This window comes from Palaemon carinicauda, chromosome 25 (genome assembly GCF_036898095.1).
Source record: "Palaemon carinicauda isolate YSFRI2023 chromosome 25, ASM3689809v2, whole genome shotgun sequence".
Taxonomy (NCBI): Eukaryota; Metazoa; Arthropoda; class Malacostraca; order Decapoda; family Palaemonidae; genus Palaemon; species Palaemon carinicauda.
Window position 1 is genome coordinate 46,633,767 of NC_090749.1, and position 7,900 is coordinate 46,641,666.

Below are 7,900 nucleotides of genomic sequence, written 5' to 3' on the forward strand. Positions count from 1 at the left end.
CTTATAAAATCGAGAGGATAATCAAGCTTATTTAACAAGATAAAACGGTGATGGCTTTTGCAGGAACGGCAGATCAAGGTACGTTTAGGTCTTACCAAACCTGGAATTTGTTGAGAGAGAGAGAGAGAGAGAGAGAGAGGAGAGAGAGAGAGATTTGTTATATCCGTTGCTCAAGAACGGCTAAACGGAATTTGAGGAAAATGGGGTGAAAAAAGTAGACGTTTTCTTGAAAAAATCGGTTATATTTAAAGTTATAGCCATTTTTTCAATTCCATTGGGGGGAGGGGTTTAATGCCACCAGTAAACCCCACACTGTACTCTGTAGGCGTTACCGAGGTGTTTTTGCTGCATCCCTTCTGTCTCCACAGCTAATTTCGTTTCAAATTTTTTGTTTAATTTCACTTTTTACCCAATTTTATAAATTTAGTTATTGTCTGTTTATGCTATTTATGATTGTTATTCTGAATAGATTTTATCAATGAATGAAAACTACATTTTTATAAAATAACATAGCATAGGCCTACTCATACATGGGTCATCACTTTTATATATCATGCACAAAAATCATTATTATTATTATTATTATTATTATTATTATTAAAATGAAATTGGAAGAAGGTTATGTTTTAACCCCTGTTTGTGTGGTTGTTTGTGAACAGCTTCCTGGCCACAATTTTAATCGTAGAGTTATGAAACTTTCAGTGATTAACTGTTATATAAAAAACTGAAATGATTAAATTTTGGAAGGTCAAGGTCACGGTCAAGCAAAATTTCCAATTCACGTAATCAGCCATAAGTTTGGACATCGTTGTCACAGAGACTTCAAACTTGGCTCATATTTGAGTGTATGAAAATCTATGCCAATTAATACACGTTAAGGTCAAAGGTCAAGGTAGAACAAAAGGTTGAGAAGTAATCTGCCTCGGTGGAGGTCTGCGCTCTACTGAGTGTCCATGTAGTTATTATTACAATCAGTATTATTATTATTATTATGGTCAAGGAAATAATAATTGTTTATAGTTTTTTTTCGTTCAATGATAGGCCTACGTAGGGTACTTTCAAAGGTGAGCCGAATATTTAAGATTATAAACAAATTGCTACATTCCTCTTCCAGTTCTGCCATAGAACGCGGTTTTACTCTTGTTGTGAAACGACACACACACACACACACACACACACACACACAAAAGGCAGCCTTCAACTTTAGACCAGTAGCGCCAACGTGCCAACTTCCAAATCTGATTTATTGAATAGTCTTTAGCCTCTCTCTCTCTCTCTCTCTCTCTCTCTCTCTCTCTCTCTCTCAAACGAAAGCCAATCTGGTGACATCAACGTCATTTGAAACACATTTTCGGTGACAACAGTTAAAGACATTGAATTTAAAATCTGGAGAATTCTGATGTTACTTTCATATTGGCTTTGATGCGCAAAGAACGTTATGAGAATGGCTTTCATTATTAATGATAAATTTATTTATATTTCATTTGTTTATGAAATACAATGTATTTGACATTAAACTATTCCACTGCAGGACAAAAAGCCTCAGACATGTCCTTCCACTCGAGTCAGTTTGTGGGCTTTCTATGCCAGTCTATAACCGAAAATTTCCTTAGTTCGGTAATCCATCGTCTTCTCTTATTTCCCCTGCGTTGTTTGAAATTTGTAGGGGCCAATTTTGTTATTCTCGATGTCCATCTAATGTCTGTCATTCTCATTCTATGTCTTACCCATTTCCATTTCTTTTTCTTACAAGTTGTTTGCTCTCGTATCAATGTTGCTCTTTGTCTGTCTCTTAGTTATTCCCATCATTATATATTTTTCTTTTGTTTTTAGGAGTTGTAACTAGCTTCTATTTCAAGGCTTTAGAAAGCTTCCAAGTTTCTAATATATATGCATATAGGCCTACACTAATTCATGATTATATGTAAGTTTATGCGTTTTTAATTAAATACGAGATTACACCTTCCATTTCTCTGATTAAATATATATTTATTAACAAAGTCTTCTCTCTCAGCCATGATTTTAGAGAAATACTATTTGGTGTAACAGTTGCTTATTCTAATATTTCATGCCCTCCACATTCTAATATTAACGTATTCTGTAATTTCTGTTTGTTAAGACCATGGTCCAGATATATATATATATATATATATATATATATACCTTGGTTAAGACCTACTCACAGACTGTCAAATTTGTTTTTTTAAAGGCATCTTATCCTTCATTTTATTATTTTTTATTTTTATTTGAAGAGTGTTCTGTTAATAATAGACAATAGGGTGGCTGTGCCATACAGGTTTCTAAGGGTCACTGTAGTCTAAGGCAATTGCATTGTTTGGTATGTAAAATTGTTTACAGTCTTTACTATGGAATTAATTGTTTTTTTTTTTCTTTTTTATTCTGGATGTTCAACATGTACATATTGAGATATTTGTTATATAAAGACTGACAGGCACCATTAATATGTGCACATTAATATGTGTGCATTTTGAGAGAGGAGAGAGAGAGAGAGAGAGAGAGAGAGAGAGAGAGAGTTATTTGCCTTACCCTAGAACGGCCAAACAGGATTTACTCTAAGAACTGCTTTCCCGCTCCTATACAGCAGGGAACCCTACTCTCTACAGGACCTCCAGTCGTTTTATCATGTTCGTTGGAGAGCATTCAAAATTTCACGCTGCATATTACTCGTTTATTGTCAAATCCACAATATCAAAGCTCTTATAGAATAAGAAAGTCTTCAGTTTCCTCTTGAAAGCTTTTCGGATGTAGTCTAGTGGGAGCTTATTGTAGACTCGTAGTGCCTACAGTTGACATATATCTGGGTTCCAATAATTTGAAACCATCTGTAACTATTCTCGTGTTAACACGATTCTCTTAGATATCTTCTACATCCGGTTCTGATAACTTGGTATATTGTACATATTCTAAACTCATTTCTCAGTTTGATAGGCAGCCATTGACTGAAAGAAATTGGTATAAAATAGATATGGATTTCATGACGAATGGGTTATGAAATTTGAGCCATTTTATCAATTATGGGAAAGGGATTGGGGTTAATGTCACCACTAGGCCTACGCCCTATGTTTTGCTCTGTAAGCGGTAATAAGGTGATTTTGCTACATCCCTTTTCCACCTCCAAAGCTAATTTTGTTCAAGTTTTTATTATTTTTCAGAATAAATTTTATCAATGAATGAAAACTAACAATGTGTAAGTACGGTTTTACCAGATTAGTAGATTATAAAATCGGAACACCTGAAATTTTGCACCAGTTACAATATATAGATTTATACCTCCATACACAACTAGTCCAATGTATTATAAAACGTAGAGATAATCATCACTTGAGGGACAAACATAAACCAATAATTTTAATGGGTTATAAAGAAATCAAATGGAAAATAATTTGGAAATTTATTAAACACAAACATTACAGAAGATAAAATAACTTCCTTTTCATATGGCGCTTATAAGCCTACATGAAAATAAGAAATTGTTTTAAACGGAAATTCATTTCAAGTTTTTATTATTTAATTATGCTTTTATTATGATTTTGCTTTTTTCCATAGGTCCTTGTTTTCTTAACATGCCTATCAAATTATTTATACTGAAAATTAATGTTCCATGTGCATTTTAAGATAGTTTCTATGGAAACCACATCCAACTTGTTCCGCTCATCAGGGAGAATAAACGTTCAACGTTAGCATTATGAGATAGAATACTGAATGGATAAGTAATGGCGCATAATTAACATATCTTAATATTGTTCTTTAATCAAATTGTCCTGTGAAGGATAGCTTAGTCTTCTATTCATCAGGTTTGATCTCCAGTAACTGTTAACATACCATAGGCCTATAGGCGTTAATGGATCATCACTTGCATTACGTAACGGTATTATTATTATTATTATTATTATTATTATTATTATTATTATTATTATTATTATTATTATTCACTGTCGAAGCCTACACCGAATTGTCTGCCCTATTCTTTACATTCTGGCCTATTTTCTACACATTATCCTCTTTCCTTTTACACTTCACCCAAGGGGTTGATTACTGCACTGTAATTGTTCAGTGGCTACTTTCCACTTGGCAAGGATAGAAGTTCGTCTAGAAAAAGGACACTCCAAATCAAACCAATGTTCTCTAGTCTTGGATAGTGCCATAGCCTATGTATCATGGTCTTCCACTGTCTTGTGTTAGAATTTTCTTGCTTGAGGGTATAGTTGGGCACACCATTTCATCTGTTTCCTTATTTCCTTTCCTCACTGGAAAACTGTTATGAGTAATGAAGTGCCTTCACCTATACAAAAGTTCCTGTTAATGACTTATTGAGTTTCCTGTCTGATACCTATGTTCTTGCTAGTGTACGCAACCCGTCAAAATGACTCCTAAATATTTGGATAGATATGCACACACAGACTCATCCGGTCCCATCCCCTCTCCTTTTCCTAATTACAACACGGTAATTTGGACAGTTTGTGGGAGATTGTGATTGTCCTAGTGGTTTGTTCGTCAGCCTAACAAGAAGGAAATATATAGATTTATATATATATATATATATATACACACACATGTGTATGTGTGTATATATATACACACACACACACATATATATATATATATATACACACACACACACATATATATATATATATATATATATGTATGTATGTATATTATATATGTGTGTGTATATGTATACATATATATATATATGTATATATATATATATATATATATATATTCAGACGCGTGGTCTTTATTATAACATCCTGCTTTTCCAACTAAGGTTGCTGCTTAGTTAGTTATAATATGTGGAATCATTTATAACCATTCTTTCAGAATTAAGGATTGATCACTCTGGATGTTCAGTAAATAGATGTTTATTAATCTTAAGAACACTTTTGTGGATAATGAACTGGTTCCAATGTTTTCAAAAGTTTTGTTAGATGTCTTGTTGGCTACATATTGTATTCCCATGAGTTTCCATTAGCAACCAATACTGTTATTGAACTCATTTGTTAACTTTGACTTCTGCTTTACCGGTTTAATACAGCAGGGGAATTGACAGTTGCTTTTCCGGGCCCATATGGCAGGGGAACACCACCCTCTACGGGACCTCCACTGTCGTTTTATCTTGTTCATTTAGAGTATTTAACATTTTATATGACATATTGCTCATTTACTGTCAAGTTGTCACTGTCAAACGACTCTCAGAATAAGAAAGTCTTCAGTTTGCTCTCGAAAGCCTTAATTTTATCAGGATTTGTCTATACAAACTTCTCGCCTTAATGAATAAGAGGGGGAGGATTTGAAGAACCTCTCTAAGTGGGATTCGCCCTCGATAACTTGGATTCTTTTAAGGCAATGGAGTGGTTATGTGGATTCTGTCTGTTCTGTCAATTTGATTATTTTGTTGAAAGATTTAGGGCTGTGATAACCTAATGGAAACGTCCCTTCCTGGCTATTGCTGAACTACGGGTTGAGACCTGCTTGAGCTCAACAGCTTCTTGTGGTGTCTGCAACCTCACCATCCTTGTGAGTTAAGGATGGGGTAGGGAAGGTTTGTGGGGGAGCATATAGATATACCTGCCGAGTTATCAGCAGCCATTGCCTGTCCTTCCCCGGTTCTATCTTGGGTGGAGTGGTCTTGGGGCCTTATCGTATGTACGGTCTCTCTGTAGGGCTTTGTCACTGTCCATTGGCTTTGTCGTTCATGAAAGACTTTTAAACCTTTGCGCGGGATTAGTCTTTGGACATTTTCCGAAGAGGTCAGTTATTCTCAGTACATTTTGATAATCTCGTTAAGTGACATTTGATAAATGTAATGTTTACTCTCAAAGAAAGAAGTGATTAGCCTCAGTGCGATTTTTTTTCGGTATGATATATTTGTGGTCGATTATACATAAACAACAGCAGCAACAACAACAACAACAATAAATGCAGTTGTATCTATTCCACTGCAGAACAAAGGCCCCAGTAATGTCAATTCATGTCTTGGGTTTGGACAGTTTTCATCACCACGCTGACCACTGCAGATTGGTATTGGTGGGAGATTTTAGTGTGATCGCTCATAGCAAACCAACGTAGTATGGGTGGCCCTGACTAGTACAGCTTTACTGGTTATTGCGATACGCAAACCCTTTTACCACGTTTCGGTATTCACATGCAGAAGTGGCCTATTGAAAGTATTGTTTGATAAACATTGTTTCTTAGAGTTGTTTTTTCGTATTTGTAAATCTCACTAAAGTTAGATTAAATGGATGTTTTGTTAAATGCAATTCTTAAGATGAAGAAAATCAAATTCATAACATGAGATCTGGCATAGATTTGGTCGTACAAATGTCCGTCGAATTTGCCTAACTTTCTTTTGTGTCCAATAATATGATTGACAGTTCGATGATACGTGGTGTGTTCAAAGACCTTTGGATTTCACTTGGAAAAGGTCAAGGCAACTCAGAGTTTAGCTCGAAACTTCCCAGTCACATTATTATTATTATTATTATTATTATTATTATTATTATTATTATTATTATTATTATTATTATTATTATCTCCGCCAACGAAGTAGAGAAGAAGTTATGTTTTCGCTCCGGTCTGTCCGTTTGTTTGTTTGAGAACAACTTCCTGGTCACAAATTTACTCTGAGAGTTGAGAAACTTTCAGGTATTAATTGAGATTCAATATTGAAAGTTCTATGTCTATGGTGAAGGTCAAGGTCGAGCAAAAGGTCGAGAAATAAGCTGCTGTTGCGGAGGTCTGTGCTCTACTGAGTACACATCTAGTGATTATTATTATTATTTTTATTATTAGGTGAGATATAACCCTATTTATAAAAGCAGGGGACTATAAGCCTAAGGCCTCCAACAGAAAAAAATAGCCCAGTAGGGAAAGAAAAAAAGCAAATAAATAGAATAGCATGCCTGAGGGTATTATTATTTTTCTAGTGTAAGGAACCCGTCAAAAATAACATCTAAATATTTAGGTCTATTCAGATAGATACGCACATGCACATACACCCTCCCCCTTTTCCTAATCACCACACGGCAGTTTGGACAATTTGTGGGAGATTGTGGTATCCAAGTGGTAGCCTATATATATATATATATATATATGTGTGTGTATATATATATATATACAGTATATATATATATATATATATAAATTATATATTATATATATATATATAAATATATATATGTATATATATATATATATATATGCATATATATATAAATATATATATAAATATATATATGTATATATATATATATATATATATGCATATATATATAAATATATATATATATATATATACACACACATATATATACACACACACACATATATATATATATATATATGTGTGTGTGTGTGTGTGTGTGTTTGTGTATATTTATATATGTATATATATATATATATATATATACATATATATGTGTGTGTGTGCAGAGACCTGCATTTTATTGTAAGCGGGAGATTATCATTATTATTACCGCCGTTGTCATGAAAAAGCGTCACATCAACGTATATACAATTTTACTGTTCCACCAATTGCAACTGGTACCGTCACCAAAATCATTACTGTCATATTCACTCACCAATATTCCCTTCTTCGTCATAATTGAGGTTTCTTCATTACCCAGTGACCGGAAAGAGGTCGAGTTGAAATCCTCATACGATGTTTTGCACTTCTACTTTTCTATTAAAGTTTGGGAGACGACTATGTGATGGATTAAGGAGAGAGAGAGAGAGAGAGAGAGAGAGAGAGAGAGAGAGAGAGAGAGAGACTGTAGCCGTGCCTTGCAATGTTGTAATATTCACAACAGAATAAATGGACAATATTTTCTTCGCCCTCCCCAATAGAGATTAGTTCACCAAACGTTCAGCTGGGCCT